Source organism: Nycticebus coucang, chromosome 8 (genome assembly GCF_027406575.1).
Source record: "Nycticebus coucang isolate mNycCou1 chromosome 8, mNycCou1.pri, whole genome shotgun sequence".
Taxonomy (NCBI): Eukaryota; Metazoa; Chordata; class Mammalia; order Primates; family Lorisidae; genus Nycticebus; species Nycticebus coucang.
The window spans coordinates 47,228,302-47,247,898 of NC_069787.1; the positions used below are offsets into that span (position 1 = coordinate 47,228,302).

Sequence of the window (19,597 nt, forward strand, 5' to 3'; positions counted from 1 at the left end):
ACTGGCTGACCACTAATTGGTCTGTGAGACACAAATTCCACTCCAGGGGACAAAGGAGACCCACAAGATTCCCACCCTGTCCCCACCCAGTATTTGCTTTCCCTGGTCCTGCACTTTTGTGGTGCAGGAGAGTCATCTCCCTCACTATTATAGTGGTCAGGGCTATTGTAAGTTAAAGACTATGTCTTCCATGTGGCCCGTCCATGCACCAGGGCTGGGGCCTTCCTGGACATTCCTTAGGTTTCTTAGGATCCCTTGAGGCAGCTCCTTCATGGGTGTCTGAAACCACAGATCCATGCCTACTATGGAAATACCAGGGCCCTGGGAAGCTGGAACTTGTTTTATGAAAGCTGCCATTCTCACCACCCTCCATTCCTCTAGGCTGTGGTCTCTCAGGATCCATCCTGCCTCTGACCGCCAGGAAATCTGGCTGGCCCAGAATTAGCCCTTCATCTCCGACTGGCTGAAGGCCCACACCTTGCTCAGGCCTCTTAAAGGGGCACTTTCGGGCCCACACCATAAAAAGGAGAAAAGATCACAGAGTGAAAGTTCAAGTACTACACTATTCAGTCAGAGACCACAGCAGGACAACGGGCCTGTAAGGCACTTTTTGAACCACAGTCAAGTCACTCTCTGACTTGCAACGCAGTCTGATTTATAGGACTTTGTTATCCTACTTGGGATAGTCAACCCATGCCAGAAGGACCTAAAGTCCCTCTTTTTCCTTCTGAAGATGTTAACCAGGTAATGTCCGTATGGTGAAGGCATGCACGGTGTTTGTATCTCTGCCCTGTACATGGCCACAGCCTCCTGTGCTGTTATTGGGGTGACCTCGGTAATTCCATGAAAGCTCCTTTCCACTGAGTGTTTCTGATGAACTCCAAGTACTAAGTTGCTCCTGTTGCCTAAACGAGGGTGTGCACAGCCCCAGCTATTCAGGGAGGATGCAAAACAGCAAAATATGACCCAGTTTTATGGAGTGAGGAGTTTCTTCAGTGGAGGTCTTCTCCTCTGCCTGTCCAGCCAGGAGGAAGTGGCCTTTTATGGGACTTTCTTGAGCTTGTTGTCTCCTCCTGGGCCTCCCCTAAGGCTCCTGGTGCTGAGGGAGTGGGGAGGACACGGGGCCTGGCTCAGGGGCACAACTGGGACTGGGAATTCCTGGTGTGGTGTCGGTCTTCTCTGGCATGTGTGGCCTCATGCTGTTTTGCCCAGACTTCATCCATGGGTCTTCCATTATCTGGGAAAGGGTGGGCCTCTCCCTGGGGTCAGGGGTGGGGGTCAGGATCTTTTTGATAAAGATTTTCAGATTTTTGGAACAGAAAAGTGGTGCTGCATAGGTGGCATTTATGACCTTGCTTTGTAGTTGGTTAAAGATCTGTCTATGAAATGGGACAGTCCCAGACGTCATTGTATGTAGGATAACCCCAAGGCTCCAGATGTCTGCTTCAGGTCCTGGGTATCCTTGGTGTTAGGAAGATTTCTGGAGCCAAATAATAGAGGGTCCCACAACATGTGTTTAACCTCTTACCTTCGGTGAAGGTTGTGGCGATGCCAAAGTTGGCTACTTTCACATTGTTCTGTGCATCCAGTAAAATGTTGTGGAGCTTCAGATCCCCATGAACTATGCCCTCTTTATGAAGGTACTGGACAACTTTTAATATCTGGAGGAATATGGCTTGGGCCTCCCTCTCCTCCATCTGGCCAAGTCTCAGTATTCTCTGAGCAAGGTCTCTGCCACCTGCATACTCCATTACTAGGTATAAATTTTCCTTACCCTCTATAACATCCTACAGCTTGATGATTTTGGGATGGTCCAGGCTATTCATTATCTCACTGTCTGAAGAGACAGACATGAGGCCAGAAGTGCTGTGTTTGGATAGTATCTTGACTGCTACCTCAGTTTCTGTTCGAAGGTGCCGAGCCAGCATCAGCCTGGTAAAGCTGCCCTGGCCAATGATCTCTAACACTTCATAGTCTTGGAGGACCTCCTTGCCAATAGACATGGAGGCCACAGCAGGCATCACGGGGAGTCTAACTACTCTACCACTACACTAGGAAAAGTACACTAAATAGCTAATCAACAACAGCTATACTCACTCACGAAAAACAGTAACAAAGCTAACTAACTGGGGCACTAACTAGGTTAATACTACTTGTAAAAGTAACGAGGATAAAAATACTATGTGAACTCTGCTAACAAAATAAGACTACACTAAGAATAGTATGTACACTATGCTAACACTACTGTCATAACAACGATAAAGGAATCACATGCTCCTCTGCCTGTGCAGCCAGGAAGGAGTGGCCTTTTTGGGGACCATAGTCAAGTCACTCTCTGACTTGAACACAGTCTGATTTATAAGACTTTGTTATCTTACTTGGGATAGTCAACACAGGCCAGCAGGACCTAAAGTTCCTCTTGGTCCTTCTGAAGATGTTAACCAGGTAACATCAGTATGGTGAGGGCATGCACGGTGTTTGTATCTCTGCCCTGTACATGGCCAGAGCCTCCTGTTCTGTTATTGGGGTGACCTCGGTAGTTCCATGAAAGCTCCTTTCCACTGAGTGTTTCTGATGAACTCCAAGTACTAAGTTGCTCCTGTTGCCTACACCAGGGTGTGCACACCCCCAGCTGTTCAGGGAGGATGCAAAACAGCAAAATAGGACCCAGCTTTGTGGAGTGAGGACTTTCTTCAGTGGAGGTCTTATCCTCTGCCTGTCCAGCCAGGAGGGAGTGGCCTTTTCTGGGACTCCCTTGAGCTCGGTGTCTCCTCCTGGGCCTCCCCTAAGGCTCCTGGTGCTGAGGGAGTGGGGAGGACACGGAGCCTGGCTCAGGGGCACAACCGGGACTGGGAATTTCTGGGGTGGTGTCGGTCTTCTCTGGCGTGTGTGGCCTCATGCTGTTTTGCCCAGAGTTTATCCACTAATGGGTCTTCCATTATCTGGGAAAGGGTGGGCCTCTCCCTGGGGTCAGGGGTGAGGGGTCAGGATCTTTTTGATAAAGGTTTTCAGTTTTTTGGAATAGAAAAGTGGTGCTGCATAGGTGGCATTTATGACCTTGCTTTGTAGTTGGTTCATGATCTGTCTATGAAATGGTACAGTCCCAGACGTCATTGTATGTAGGATAACCCCAAGGCTTCCGATGTCTGTCTCAGGTCCTGGGTATCCTTGGTGTTAGGAAGATTTCTGGAACCAAATAATAGAGGGTCCCACAAAATGTGTTTAACCTCTTACCTTCAGTGAAGGTTGTGGCGAGGCCAAAGTTGGCTACTTTCACATTGTTTTGTGCATCCAGCAAAATGTTGTGGAGATTCAGATCCCCGTGAACTATGCCCTCTTTATGAAGGTACTGGACAGCTTTTACTATCTGGAGGAATATGGCTTGGGCCTCCCTCTCCTCCATCTGGCCAAGTCTCAGTATTCTCTGAGCAAGGTCTCTGCCACCTGCATACTCCATGACTAGGTATAAATTTTCCTTACCCTCTATAACATCCAGCAGCTGGATGATTTTTGGATGGTCCAGGCTCTTCATTATCTCACTGTCTGAAGAGACAGACATGAGGCCAGAATTACGGTACTTGGTTCCTCCACCTTTGTTCGAAGGTGCCGAGCCAGCATCAGCCCGGTGAAGCTGCCCTGGCCAATGATCTCTAACAGTTCATAGTCTTGGAGGACCTCCTTGCCAATAGACATGGAGGCCACACCAGGCATCACGGAGAGTCTAACTACTCTACCACTGCACTAGGCAAACTACACTAAATAGGTAATCAACAACAACTATTCTCTCTACACTAAAAACACTAGAAAGCTAACTAACTGGGGCACTAACTAGGCTAATACTGCTTGTAAAAGTAACAAGGATAAAAATGCTATGTGAACTCTGCTAACAAAATAAGACTACACTAAGAATACTATCTACACTATGCTAACACTACTAACTGTGAGAACTACGATAAAGGAATCACATGCTCCTCTGCCTGTCCAGCCAGGCAGGAGTGGCCTTTTTGGGTACCACAGTCAAATCACTCTCTGACTTGCAACACAGTCTGATTTATATGACTTTGTTATCTTACTTGGGATAGTCAACACAGGCCAGCAGGACCTAAAGTCCCTCTTGGTCCTTCAGAAGATGTTAACCAGGTAACATCAGTATGGTGAAGGCATGCACGGTGTTTGTATCTCTGCCCTGTACATGGCCCAGAGCCTCCTGTGCTGTTATTGGGGTGACCTTGGTAGTTCCATGAAAGCTCATTTCCACTGAGTGTTTCTGATGAACTCCAAGTACTAAGTTGCTCCTGCTGCCTAAACCAGGGTGTGTGCAGCCCCAGCTGTTCAGGGAAGGTGCAAAACAGCAAAATAGGACCCAACTTTATGGAGTGAGGAGCTTCTTCAGTGGACGTCTTCTCCTCTGCCTGTCCAGCCAAGAGGGAGTGGTCTTGTCTTGGACTTTCTTGAGCTCGGTGTCTCCTCCTGGCCCTCCCCTGGGCTCCTGGTGCTGGGGGAGAGGGGAGGACACGGGGCCAGGCAACTCAGACAACTGAGACTGAGAATTTCTGGTGTGGTGTCGGTCTTCTCTGGCATGTGTGGCCTCATGCTGTTTTGCCCAGACTTCATCCACGGGTATTCCATTATCTGGGAAAGGGTGGGCCTCTCCCTGGGGTTAGGGGTCAGGATCTTTTTGATAAAGGTTTTCAGTTTTTTGGAACAGAAAAGTGGTGCTACATAGGTGGCATTTATGACCTTGCTTTGTAGTTGGTTCAAGATCTGTCTATGAAATGGTACAGTCTTAGACATCATTGTATGTACGATAACCCCAAGGCTCCAGATGTCTGCCTCAGGAAGATTTCTGGAGCCAAATAATAGAGTGTCCCACAAAATGTGTTTAACATCTTACCTTTGGTGAAGGTTGTGGCGAGGCCAAAGTTGGCTACTTTCACATTGTTCTGTGCATCCAGTAAAATGTTGCGGAGCTTCAGATCCCCGTGAACTATGCCCTCTTTATGAAGGTACTGGACAGCTTTTACTATCTGGAGGAATATGGCTTCGGCCTCCCTCTCCTCCATCTGGCCAAGTCTCAGTATTCTCTGAGCAAGATCTCTGCCACCTGCATACTCCATGACTAGGTATAAATTTTCCTTACCCTCTATAACATCCAGCAGCTGGATGATTTTTGGATGGTCCAGGCTCTTCATTATCTCACTGTCTGAAGAGACAGACATGAGGCCAGAATTACTGTGTTTGGTTCCTCCTCCTTTGTTCGAAGGTGCCGAGCCAGCATCAGCCTGGTGAAGCTGCCCTGGCCAATGATCTCTAACAGTTCATAGTCTTGGAGGACATCCTTGCCAATAGACATGGAGGCCACAGCAGGCATCACGGGGAGTCTAACTACTCTACCACTACACTAGGAAAACTACGCTAAATAGCTAATCAACGACAACTATACTCACTACACTGAAAACACTAACAAACTAACTAACTGGGGCACTAACTCGGCTACTACTACTTGTAAAAGTAAGGATAAAAATACTATGTGAAGTCTGCTAGCAAAATAAGACTACACTAAGAATACTATCTACACTATGCTAACACTACTAACTGTGAGAACTACGATAAAGGAATCACATGCTCCTCTGCCTGTCCAGCCAGGCATGAGTGGCCTTTTTGGGGACCACAATCAAGTCCCTCTCTGATTTGCAACACAGTCTGATTTATAGGACTTTGTTATCTTACTTGGAATAGTCAACACAGGCCAGCAGCACCTAAAGTTCCTCTTGGTCCTTCTGAAGATGTTAACCAGGTAACATCAGTATGGTGAGGGCATGCACGGTGTTTGTATCTCTGCCCTGTACATGGCCAGAGCCTACTGTTCTGTTATTGGGGTGACCTCGGTAGTTTCATGAAAGCTCCTTTCCACTGAGTGTTTCTGATGAACTCCAAGTACTAAGTTGCTCCTGTTGCCTAAACCAGGGTGTGCACACCCCCAGCTGTTCAGGGAGGATGCAAAACAGCAAAATAGGACCCAGCTTTGTGGAGTGAGGAGTTTCTTCAGTGGAGGTCTTATCCTCTGCCTGTCCAGCCAGGAGGGAGTGGCCTTTTCTGGGACTCCCTTGAGCTCGGTGTCTCCTCCTGGGCCTCCCCTAAGGCTCCTGGTGCTGAGGGAGTGGGGAGGACACGGAGCCTGGCTCAGGGGCACAACTGGGACTGGGAATTTCTGGTGTGGTGTCGGTCTTCTCTGGCGTGTGTGGCCTCATGCTGTTTTGCCCAGAGTTTATCCACTAATGGGTCTTCCATTATCTGGGAAAGGGTGGGCCTCTCCCTGGGGTCAGGGGTGAGGGGTCAGGATCTTTTTGATAAAGGTTTTCAGTTTTTTGGAATAGAAAAGTGGTGCTGCATAGGTGGCATTTATGACCTTGCTTTGTAGTTGGTTCATGATCTGTCTATGAAATGGTACAGTCCCAGACGTCATTGTATGTAGGATAACCCCAAGGCTTCCGATGTCTGTCTCAGGTCCTGGGTATCCTTGGTGTTAGGAAGATTTCTGGAACCAAATAATAGAGGGTCCCACAAAATGTGTTTAACCTCTTACCTTCAGTGAAGGTTGTGGCGAGGCCAAAGTTGGCTACTTTCACATTGTTTTGTGCATCTAATAAAATGTTGTGGAGCTTCAGATCCCCGTGAACTATGCCCTCTTTATGAAGGTACTGGACAGCTTTTACTATCTGGAGGAATATGGCTTGGGCCTCCCTCTCCTCCATCTGGCCAAGTCTCAGTATTCTCTGAGCAAGGTCTCTGCCACCTGCATACTCCATGACTAGGTATAAATTTTCCTTACCCTCTATAACATCCAGCAGCTGGATGATTTTTGGATGGTCCAGGCTCTTCATTATCTCACCGTCTGAAGAGACAGACATGAGGCCAGAATTACTGTACTTGGTTCCTCCACCTTTGTTCGAAGGTGCCGAGCCAGCATCAGCCCGGTGAAGCTGCCCTGGCCAATGATCTCTAACAGTTCATAGTCTTGGAGGACCTCCTTGCCAATAGACATGGAGGCCACACCAGGTATCACGGGGAGTCTAACTACTCTACCACTGCACTAGGCAAACTACACTAAATAGGTAATCAACAACAACTATTCTCTCTACACTAAAAACACTAGAAAGCTAACTAACTGGGGCACTGACTAGGCTAATACTGCTTGTAAAAGTAACAAGGATGAAAAGTGGTGCTACATAGGTGGCATTTATGACCTTGCTTTGTAGTTGGTTCAAGATCTGTCTATGAAATGGTACAGTCTTAGACATCATTGTATGTACGATAACCCCAAGGCTCCAGATGTCTGCCGCAGGAAGATTTCTGGAGCCAAATAATAGAGTGTCCCACAAAATGTGTTTAACCTCTTACCTTTGGTGAAGGTTGTGGCGAGGCCAAAGTTGGCTACTTTCACATTGTTCTGTGCATCCAGTAAAATGTTGTGGAGCTTCAGATCCCCGTGAACTATGCCCTCTTTATGAAGGTACTGGACAGCTTTTACTATCTGGAGGAATATGGCTTCGGCCTCCCTCTCCTCCATCTGGCCAAGTCTCAGTATTCTCTGAGCAAGATCTCTGCCACCTGCATACTCCATGACTAGGTATAAATTTTCCTTACCCTCTATAACATCCAGCAGCTGGATGATTTTTGGATGGTCCAGGCTCTTCATTATCTCACTGTCTGAAGAGAACAGACATGAGGCCAGAATTACTGTGTTTGGTTCCTCCTCCTTTGTTCGAAGGTGCCGAGCCAGCATCAGCCTGGTGAAGCTGCCCTGGCCAATGATCTCTAACAGTTCATAGTCTTGGAGGACATCCTTGCCAATAGACATGGAGGCCACAGCAGGCATTACGGGGAGTCTAACTACTCTACCACTACACTAGGAAAACTACGCTAAATAGCTAATCAACGACAACTATACTCACTACACTGAAAACACTAACAAACTAACTAACTGGGGCACTAACTAGGCTACTACTACTTGTAAAAGTAAGGATAAAAATACTATGTGAAGTCTGCTAACAAAATAAGACTACACTAAGAATACTATCTACACTATGCTAACACTACTAACTGTGAGAACTACGATAAAGGAATCACATGCTCCTCTGCCTGTCCAGCCAGGCATGAGTGGCCTTTTTGGGGACCACAATCAAGTCCCTCTCTGATTTGCAACACAGTCTGATTTATAGGACTTTGTTATCTTACTTGGAATAGTCAACACAGGCCAGCAGCACCTAAAGTTCCTCTTGGTCCTTCTGAAGATGTTAACCAGGTAACATCAGTATGGTGAGGGCATGCACGATGTTTGTATCTCTGCCCTGTACATGGCCAGAGCCTACTGTTCTGTTATTGGGGTGACCTCGGTAGTTTCATGAAAGCTCCTTTCCACTGAGTGTTTCTGATGAACTCCAAGTACTAAGTTGCTCCTGTTGCCTAAACCAGGGTGTGCACACCCCCAGCTGTTCAGGGAGGATGCAAAACAGCAAAATAGGACCCAGCTTTGTGGAGTGAGGAGTTTCTTCAGTGGAGGTCTTATCCTCTGCCTGTCCAGCCAGGAGGGAGTGGCCTTTTCTGGGACTCCCTTGAGCTCGGTGTCTCCTCCTGGGCCTCCCCTAAGGCTCCTGGTGCTGAGGGAGTGGGGAGGACACGGAGCCTGGCTCAGGGGCACAACTGGGACTGGGAATTTCTGGTGTGGTGTCGGTCTTCTCTGGCGTGTGTGGCCTCATGCTGTTTTGCCCAGAGTTTATCCACTAATGGGTCTTCCATTATCTGGGAAAGGGTGGGCCTCTCCCTGGGGTCAGGGGTGAGGGGTCAGGATCTTTTTGATAAAGGTTTTCAGTTTTTTGGAATAGAAAAGTGGTGCTGCATAGGTGGCATTTATGACCTTGCTTTGTAGTTGGTTCATGATCTGTCTATGAAATGGTACAGTCCCAGACGTCATTGTATGTAGGATAACCCCAAGGCTTCCGATGTCTGTCTCAGGTCCTGGGTATCCTTGGTGTTAGGAAGATTTCTGGAACCAAATAATAGAGGGTCCCACAAAATGTGTTTAACCTCTTACCTTCAGTGAAGGTTGTGGCGAGGCCAAAGTTGGCTACTTTCACATTGTTTTGTGCATCTAATAAAATGTTGTGGAGCTTCAGATCCCCGTGAACTATGCCCTCTTTATGAAGGTACTGGACAGCTTTTACTATCTGGAGGAATATGGCTTGGGCCTCCCTCTCCTCCATCTGGCCAAGTCTCAGTATTCTCTGAGCAAGGTCTCTGCCACCTGCATACTCCATGACTAGGTATAAATTTTCCTTACCCTCTATAACATCCAGCAGCTGGATGATTTTTGGATGGTCCAGGCTCTTCATTATCTCACTGTCTGAAGAGAAAGACATGAGGCCAGAAGTGCTGTGTTTGGATACTATCTTGACTGCTACCTCAGTTTCTGTTCGAAGGTGCTGAGCCAGCATCAGCCTGGTGAAGCTGCCCTGGCCAATGATCTCTAGCAGTTCATAGTCTTGGAGGACATCCTTGCCAATAGACATGGAGGCCACAGCAGGCATCACGGGGAGTCTAACTACTCTACCACTACACTAGGAAAACTACACTAAATAGCTAATCAACGACAACTATACTCATTACACTGAAAACACTAACAAACTAACTAACTGGGGCACTAACTAGGCTACTACTACTTGTAAAAGTAAGGATAAAAATACTATGTGAAGTCTGCTAACAAAATAAGACTACACTAAGAATACTATCTACACTATGCTAACACTACTAACTGTGAGAACTATGATAAAGGAATCACATGCTCCTCTCCCTGTCCAGCCAGGCATGAGTGGCCTTTTTGGGGACCACAATCAAGTCCCTCTCTGATTTGCAACACAGTCTGATTTATAGGACTTTGTTATCTTACTTGGAATAGTCAACACAGGCCAGCAGGACCTAAAGTTCCTCTTGGTCCTTCTGAAGATGTTAACCAGGTAACATCAGTATGGTGAGGGCATGCACGGTGTTTCGATCTCTGCCCTGTACATGGCCAGAGCCTCCTGTTCTGTTATTGGGGTGACCTCGGTAGTTCCATGAAAGCTCTTTTCCACTGAGTGTTTCTGATGAACTCCAAGTACTAAGTTGCTCCTGTTGCCTAAACCAGGGTGTGCACACCCCCAGCTGTTCAGGGAGGATGCAAAACAGCAAAATAGGACCCAGCTTTGTGGAGTGAGGACTTTCTTCAGTGGAGGTCTTATCCTCTGCCTGTCCAGCCAGGAGGGAGTGGCCTTTTCTGGGACTCCCTTGAGCTCGGTGTCTCCTCCTGGGCCTCCCCTAAGGCTCCTGGTGCTGAGGGAGTGGGGAGGACACGGAGCCTGGCTCAGGGGCACAACCGGGACTGGGAATTTCTGGTGTGGTGTCGGTCTTCTCTGGCGTGTGTGGCCTCATGCTGTTTTGCCCAGAGTTTATCCACTAATGGGTCTTCCATTATCTGGGAAAGGGTGGGCCTCTCCCTGGGGTCAGGGGTGAGGGGTCAGGATCTTTTTGATAAAGGTTTTCAGTTTTTTGGAATAGAAAAGTGGTGCTGCATAGGTGTCATTTATGACCTTGCTTTGTAGTTGGTTCATGATCTGTCTATGAAATGGTAGAGTCCCAGACGTCATTGTATGTAGGATAACCCCAAGGCTTCCGATGTCTGTCTCAGGTCCTGGGTATCCTTGGTGTTAGGAAGATTTCTGGAACCAAATAATAGAGGGTCCCACAAAATGTGTTTAACCTCTTACCTTCAGTGAAGGTTGTGGCGAGGCCAAAGTTGGCTACTTTCACATTGTTTTGTGCATCTAATAAAATGTTGTGGAGCTTCAGATCCCCGTGAACTATGCCCTCTTTATGAAGGTACTGGACAGCTTTTACTATCTGGAGGAATATGGCTTGGGCCTCCCTCTCCTCCATCTGGCCAAGTCTCAGTATTCTCTGAGCAAGGTCTCTGCCACCTGCATACTCCATGACTAGGTATAAATTTTCCTTACCCTCTATAACATCCAGCAGCTGGATGATTTTTGGATGGTCCAGGCTCTTCACTATCTCACTGTCTGAAGAGACAGACATGAGGCCAGAAGTGCTGTGTTTGGATAGTATCTTGACTGCTACCTCAGTTTCTGTTCGAAGGTGCCGAGCCAGCATCAGCCTGGTGAAGCTGCCTTGGCCAATGATCTCTAACAGTTCATAGTCTTGGAGGACATCCTTGCCAATAGACATGGAGGCCACACCAGGCATCACGGGGAGTCTAACTACTCTACCACTACACTAGGAAAACTACACTAAATAGCTAATCAACCACAACTATACTCACTACACTGAAAACAGTAACGAAGCTAACTAACTGGGGCACTAACTAGGCTAATACTACTTGTAAAAGTAACAAGGATAAAAATACTATGTGAAATCTAACAAAATAAGACTACACGAAGAACACTATCTACACTATGCTAACACTACTAACTGTGATAACCACGATGAAGGAATCACATGCTCCTCTGCCTGTCCAGTCAGGCAGGAGTGGCCTTTTCTAGGCCTTCCTTGAGCTCGTTGTCTCCTCCTTGCCCTCCCCTAAGTCTCCTTGTACTGGGGGAGGGAGTAGGACACGAGGCTAGGCTCAGGGGCACAACTGGGACTGGGAATTTCAGGTGTGGTATCGGTCTAGCTAAGGTCAAAGTCCACAACCACCAAAAGCAGCTTGTTGGGCTACAAGGACCAAAGCCCCATACAGCGGCCTTATGTAGGTTTTAACCTCAATAGATTTTTTGGGGCTACACAGACTAAAGACCGAGCAAAGCCCAGACATGGACTTTATGTAGGTTTTAACATCCATGGCTTTTTTGGGGGGCTACACAGACCAAAGACCAAGCAAAGCCCAGACATGGACTTTATGTAGGTTTTAACGTCAATGGCTTTTTTGGGGGGGCTATAAGGACCAAATACTGAGCAAGGCCCAGACAGGGGCTTTATATAGGTTTTAACCTCAATGGCTTTTTTGGGGGGGCTACAAGGTCCAAAGACTGAGCAAGGCCCAGACATGGACATTATATAGGTTTTAACCTTAGTGGCTTTTTTTTTTGGGCTATAAGGACCAAAGACTGAGCAAGGCATAGACAGGGACATTATATAGGTTTTAAACTCAATAGCTTTTTTTTTGGGCTACAAGGACCAAAGACCAAGCAAGGCCCAGACAGGGGCTTTATATAGGTTTTAACCTCAATGTTTTTTTTTTTAACATGAGGTCAGAGCAAGAAATAGACCAATCAGGGATGTGGATAAATACACAGTGGCTTTTAATTTTTTTTTTTTTTATGGGTACAAAAACATTTTCCTCTTTAAAGAGAAGAAGATGCTACTAGTTTACATGGGTTACAGAGATTAATATTTAGTTTATTAGAAATTTAAAACTAGAGGGCCAAAATGGTCCCCATTCTGCCCCCTCAAAAAAAAAAAAAAAAGAAATTTAAAACTATACAATATTTCACTTGTAGTGAAATAGCCTTTTCACTTATAGTTTGAAAATTTGTAATACCTTTAGCCTTTTAAAGACCTCATCACATCTTTACGTGAAATGTCCAATTTCTTTTTCTTTAAATTCTGATTTGTATCAGAATGATGCTACAAATAGCTCCATCATGATACTATACAAAAGTGTTCTGTTGTGTGCGATACATCTAGAGAGCTGATTTTCCCACACAATTGACATAAGATTTGTCATCAAAAACTTTGGAGGCCCGAAGTCAGTGGGTTGAAATATTCAAAGTTGTTAGGAAACAAAGAAAAAAAAAGGCCTGTCAACCAGGAGTCCAATATCCAACATATCCAACAAATTGTGCTTCAAAACTGAGGAAGAAATCAAGCTATTGCCGGATAAGCAAAAACTGAGTACCACTAGTCCTACCCTACAACCAAAGGAGTCCTTCTGGTTGAAAAGAAAGGACACTAGATAGGAACTCAAACCTTGATTAAGAAATAAAGATGTCTGGTAAAGGTAAACATGGACTTTTACAACATCTAGTACTATTTTTGTTTTGTACATGATTTAAGAGACTAATGTATCAGAAAAGGCTGTTATTAGTTGATGTTTTGAGACACACAATAAATACCCATGTAATCTGGTGACACCAATAACTGAAAGAGCAATTAGGCAAGGAAAGAAATAAAGGCACTCAAATTGAAAAGGGTGTAAGTTACCAGTTGCAAATGATGTGATCTCATATACCGCAAAAGAACTCTAAGAACTAAAGCAAATTTAGCAAAGGTTCAGGTATATAGACTTTCAAGGGACCCCTAATAAAACAATCTTGAAGTGCAAACTTGGAGTTCTTATACTTCTGTTTTCAAACTCATTAGAAGCCCCTGTGTTCAAAACAGGGTGGCACTGCCATGAACAGACTTAGCAATGGAAGAGAACCCTGAGCCCAGAAATAAACCTGCTCCTGGATGGTTAAGTGATTTTACAAGGGTGCCATGAGCATGCAGTGGGGAAAGGACAGTCTCTTCAACAAATGGTTTTGGGACAACTGGATATCTACATGCAGGAGAATGAAGTTGGATTGTAACATGAGACCATACACAAAACTCACAATGTATTGAAGACTTAAGGGCTGAAACTATAAAACTAGAAGAAACCATAGGAGGAAGCTTCAGGACAGTGAATTTGGCATTGATTTTTTTTTGCTATAACACTAAAAGCACACTCTACAAATTAAAAATAGATAAACTCGACCACATCAAAATCTAAAATCTCTGTGTACCAATGGACACAGCAGGGTCAAAGGCAACCTATGGAATGGGAGAAAATACCTGCACATCATATACCTGATAATGGGCTCACATCTAGGATATTTAGAGAACTCCAATGTTTACAACAATAAAACAGTCTAATTAAGCAATGGCCAAAGGACTTGAATAGATATTTCTCCACAGGTGATATACAAATGGCCAACACACACTCATGAAAAGATGCTCAAGAGCACTAATGATTAGAGTACTGAAAAGCAAAACCACAATCAAAAACCATGTTACACTCCTTAGGATGGCTACTATCCAAACAACAAAACAATAAGTGTTGGTGAAGATTTGGAGAAACTGGAACCTTTGTACACTGGTGGAGGGAATGTATAATGGTGTCTCTACTCTTGAAAACAGTATGGTGGTTCCTCAAAGAGTGAAACAGGGTAACCATGTGAAACCATAATCTCAAAGAGATATTAGTCCACCCACATTCATAGCATTGTTCATAATAGCCAAAAAGTGGAAGCAACACAAGTGTTCATCAGTGATGTGTGGATAAACCAGATGTGGTCTGTATGTACATTTTCAAGCATAAAATGGAAGGAGATTCTGATGTATACCACCACCTGGACGAACCTTAGGGGGACACTTTGCTAACCAGTCACAAAAGGTAAATACTATCTAATTGCATTAATGTGATGTACCCAGAGTCATCCAGTTCATGGAGTCAGGATGTAGAAGGGTGGTTATGAGGAAAAGGGGTGGGAAGTAGGGACTTACTGTTTGTTGGGTACTGAGTTGGAGTTTTATGAGTTGTGTAGGTAAATGGTGGTGACAGTTGCACCACAGTGTGAATGTGCTACCTGCCACTGCACTATACACATGAAAGGTGCAAAGGTGGGATTATTTTGTTATGTTTAAGTAAGGTGTTATAATTTTAATTAAAAAATTAATGGAAAATAAAGGTAGGGATGTAGGGCAACTGTTAGAACTTCCAATTGATGGATCCACTTTGAGAAAGATAATTGGCCTTTACAACACATGCCCCATGGCCTAGGAGTCTCACTTTTGGGGTCACACCTAACAGAAATGCCTAAGTGTGCCTTCAAAAAGGGAGGTGCCCAGATGTTCTTAGTAGTACTGTGGATCGTAGCCCCAAACTGGAAGGAATGGAATTGTGCATAATAGCATGAGTCAGTCTGTTGGTCTATATCCATGCAATGGAATAATATACAGAAATATGGATGAGGGTGTGCAATAAGTGACAAATGAGGAATCTTATATGTCCTGAGGAAGCCAGATATATAAGAGTTTATGCACAGTGATTCCCTGCATATAAATTACATATCAAAGAAAATTACTTGTGCTGGTAGAAGTAAGAGTAGGGGTTTTCTTCAGGTATGGGGTGGACATTGGATGAGGCTGCAGGAGATTTTGGGGGTGCTTATATTGACTCCTGTTTATAACACTAAAATTGATCTGGGTTCCGGATATGTTCAATATGTGAGGGAAAGTTATTATAAATTATGTATTCAAGTGAATTTTACTTAAAAAATTTTAAGTAAAAACTTCAGACGGGGCGGCGCCTGTGGCTCAGTGAGTAGGGCACCGGCCCCATATGCCGAGGGTGGCGGGTTCAAACCCAGCCCTGGCCAAACTGCAACAAAAAAAAAAAAAAAAATAGCCGGGTGTTGTGGCAGGCGCCTGTAGTCCCAGCTGCTTGGGAGGCTGAGGCAAGAGAATCCCGTAAGCCCAAGAGTTAGAGGTTGCTGTGAGCCGTGTGACGCCACGGCACTCTACCCGAGGGCAGTATAGTGAGACTCTGTCTCTACAAAAAAAAAAAAAAAAAAACTTCAGACGGCTTATCAATCCTAGGATGAAGAGGGACCCTCAGCCCGTCATGCCTTGTTCACCATGGGCAAGTTCACGATGACCATGTGGTTCTCCCCTCGGTGCAGGGAGGCTGCCACTGGGCTCTAAGCACTGCAGCAACTTCAGGGTGAGAACTGAGGCCAAGGGCTATCGTAAACTCCTGGTGGGCTACAACACAGCCATGTCCGTCTGAGTGCTGGGATCACCATCGCTGCCTACCTGCCCTTCAAGGTGAGCCAGGACTCTGCCTCTCCCCTACCCACCCTGCCCACTCCTTCCCTGGTGCAAAATTATTCATTTGCTTTGATGAATTTGTAAGAAAACCCCAATTGTTTAGAACAGCTTTTGGCATGCCTCCTTTTACCTGTGACTTTCTGGCTGGAAGCAGGAACTGATGCAGAGAAGCAGAGCCTTCCCCACAGGGGACAGTGGGTGCTGATATCCATGTGTTCACTTGGGATGGTGCTTGGTAGATTTGGCAGAGCGCTGACCAAGGCAGTAATGTGAGCTCCAAAGGCTTGGAAGTGTTTCCAACCAGGGTCAGGTCAGAGGGGCACCTCTGGTTCACTCCAGTCCCTTTCAGAACAAACTGGTCCACTTAAGACCCCCAGAGCAAACTCAACAGCCCCTTGCAGGTGTCTGCTGTGAGCAGAGACCCACCCTGCTCCTCCTGCCCAGCCATCCAGTTATGCTGCAGGTGTCTGTGAGATTCCCCCCATCCCCGTGCCCATCTCTGCTCTGAGCCAAAAGATGCCCCAAAGCAGAAAACACACAGCAACCTTTGTCCCATGATATGACACTCAAGGCGGGGGAAAGGTAGGCCTGAAAATATGCAAAGAAGTAACATATTTTGTCTCTGCTTGCCACAAACAAAGAAAACTATGAATGGGTGATGGGCCACCAGTTTAACAGGAGGAGGTCAAGTTCTCCTTCCTGTGCACAATACTAGAGTAGGGCTGAGGCTAGAGTGGAGGTGATAGAAATCTCAACAAGGACAGCATGTATTCTTGGGAAAACCCGGCCACACCTGCAGAAAGATGGAGCTTTTCAGCAGGAATCTAGGGAGGAGGATCTTCAGGCTCCTTCCTGGCTGCTTGGCTGAGGTAGCAGACCCCAAACTTGAGCTCACTCTTGCAATCTGGGATTTAAGCGTGAAGAAAAGGTAGATGTGTCCCTTAGCATTGTGGCTTTCTGAGTGAACAAATTTTATAAAAAGACATGTATCTCTTTTCTTTTTCTGTTTTGCACTTATAGCAAAATGTCAGGGCCTTAACCAGCAGAGAAGTTTATTTCTCTATCACATAAGGTTTCACATAGGGTTAGTTTCATTGCTCTATATTCATAAGGGTTCCAGGCTTCTGTTTTTCTACGTTGTCATGCTATTATGTAGCTTACATCCTTTAGGGTGTCTCAGGGTCCAAAATAGTTGCCGGAGCTCCAGCTGTCATATTTGCATTCCTCATATGCTAAAGGGGAAAGAGGTCACCTGAAGGTGACCTAGTTTTTTTAATTAGCCTTTTCAGATATTTAGAACAATTTCTATCTACATCTCACTGATCAAAATTTTGCCCATTAGCCACACCAAAGGCAAGAGAATCTGGAATTGCTTTCCCTGGACAATTTACTACCCTAAAAAAATGGGGTTTCTTCCTTAAGGAAGAGGAGGGGAGTATGGAAACTTGGAAGGCAATTAATAACCATTGCTGCCACCTGTATTTATCTTGTAGCTTCAAGAACGTTCTGCCATTCCTGGAAAAGAAACTCAAAAAGGAATACATCAGTGCTGCAGAAAGTTCCAAAGTTCTGGTCAGTAAATCTTACTGGCCGGGGAACTGGAAACAGAAGCGAACTACAAGAAAATTGTTTTTAATATTTTCTTCTTTATGGAGCTGGTTACATACACAGAGCAAGGATGCCGTGGCAGCCCTGCTTTTGGGGGTGACTGTGATCTTCACTGTACACTTCCAAAGTGACTCTGGAGACATCTCCTATGCTCATAACTTGGTCCTCCACTTTGCCTCTAACAGGTCCTTGTGGATGTTGCTCATTTCTCCTGCAAAGCCTACCTGTCTGGAGCTAATTGATAGAGGCAGCACAGAGAGACTGGTGCCATCAGAGGAAGATGGTCATCGCCTTGGTTTCCAAGAGAAGGGGCCGGCCACACCATACGGTGCAGGGCCACAGAGGGGAAGCACCATTGCCACAGGGAGCTGGAGCCTAACTCAGAGAAGACACATCAGCATGGTCCCAGGGGGAAGTAGGTGTCAGGTTGGAATGCTCCCCAAGTGCCAGTAGATTGTGCCCGGTGTCAGTGACCCTTCTCACCTGGGTTTCCCTTGGACCAGGTGTCAGAGGCATTGCTTATGAGAAGAGCTGAGGTTTGGAGTTGGCCTGCTGCTAGCCGCGGCTCTGCCCTTTCTGGGCAGAGCAGGTCACTTCCCAAGCATGGTTGCATACTTGTCATTTGGGGGAATGTTTCCTAGTCCCCAGGGCCTACAACTGAGGGGCTGGTGAGGAGGCATGTGTAGAGCTCCATATTTGCGATATTGGCCCCTGCCAGCCTGAGGCAGGGGCAGGTCTCTCCATGCCCCATAGCAGTCTCTCCCCTCTGGTGGTAGGATAGCCCCCGAGAGACCTGGCAGGGCTTAGGGTCAGAAGGCCATTGGCGGTGAGGAAAGCAGCCAGTCTGAGCTCCCGCACTGAGTACATGCTGTGTGACAGGTGCCCTCCCAGGTGCTTCCCCTCTGCTGACTTCACTCCTACTCACTGCAGGCCTATGGGCTGGGCGCCATGCTCCTACCCTACAGTGGAGGAAATGGCAGGGCTGTGTTGCTTGTTGTAGTTACATAGCCAGGCACAGCCTGTGCTGTCCTGGCATGTCCGGTAGAAGGAGGTCAGGGAGCTCTCTGTGGATCGGGTTCCGTCCTGGGGCTCGCTTTCCCTTCTGGAGTATGGGGGTGACAATGGTGGCAGTTCCCAGCTGAGGGCTGTAGGCTCCATCTGAGCAGATGAGCAAGAAGGTGCAGCTTGATCCACCTGCTGGGGTCCCTCCTCTGGGGAAGCTGCTTGGTAAACTCAAGTTGGAGCAGTGTCTGGGGCCTCAGCTAGTGAAAAGCTTCACTCAGCAGAGGACCTACCCTGCGTTTCTCTCCCTGGAATTAGGGCTGCTTTCTGAAGACTGAGAGCTTCTTCTTTGTCCTGTGCCTAGAGACAACTTTGTGCACATTGAGAAGAGCCCCAACAAAACTTGTGTCGTCTGCATGATCAGTGTGGGCCTGACGCTGTTCAAGTGTGGAACATGGAGCACCTGGGCCTCTCCAACTTCATCCCACTGCTGGTCCTTCTGGCCATCTCTCCAGAGCCATGTGGAGTCTGGATGGTGGGGGATTTCCTCTTTCTGGTCACCATTTTGGTCAGCCTAGAAGGTAAGAGAGACCCTGGCCAAGGGAAACCTGTGGAGAGATCGGCACTTGCATAGATGAGCAGGAAATCTCAAGGAGATGCTTGGTGCTGGTCGCTGATAGAATCCGGCAGTTTAACTTGACAGTTTGCATATTTAGTGGCAGGTCTGCAGTGTGAGCCTGACAGATGCACCCTGTGATTGTGACAATAAAGCTGAGCTATCCCAGGAAGAGCCTCTGAGAGTGGTTGGGGAGAAGGATATCATGAGCTAATGCGGGGTTCAAGGGTAGAGCCTGGGAGGCTGGAAGGGAGGATGTGGGGGAAGCAGGGCCCTGCTTTGGAATCAGATGATCCAATGCATTGGATTTGGGGCAGTTTGGTGCAGGGTAATAATAGGGGCTTTAGAGCCAGGCAGGCTGGGTCAAATCCCAGCTCAACCACCAGAAGGCTGTGTGACCTTGGGCAAGTTAGTGAGCCTCTCTGCTTATTTCCTTGCCTGTGAGTTGGAGATAATAGTGTTGTGAAGATT

General features: G+C 46.5%; 1 long non-coding RNA gene across 1 annotated transcript in view; it reads left to right on the top strand.

Annotated features, from left to right (window-relative positions):
- The window catches only part of LOC128591773 (uncharacterized), a 47,216-nt gene that overhangs the window by 7,845 nt on the left and 19,774 nt on the right, over nucleotides 1-19,597 (top strand). The window contains exons 5-6 of the long non-coding RNA XR_008381655.1: nucleotides 15,753-15,897; nucleotides 17,694-17,923. This is a non-coding gene — a long non-coding RNA (uncharacterized LOC128591773). The remainder of the gene's footprint in view (nucleotides 1-15,752; nucleotides 15,898-17,693; nucleotides 17,924-19,597) is intronic.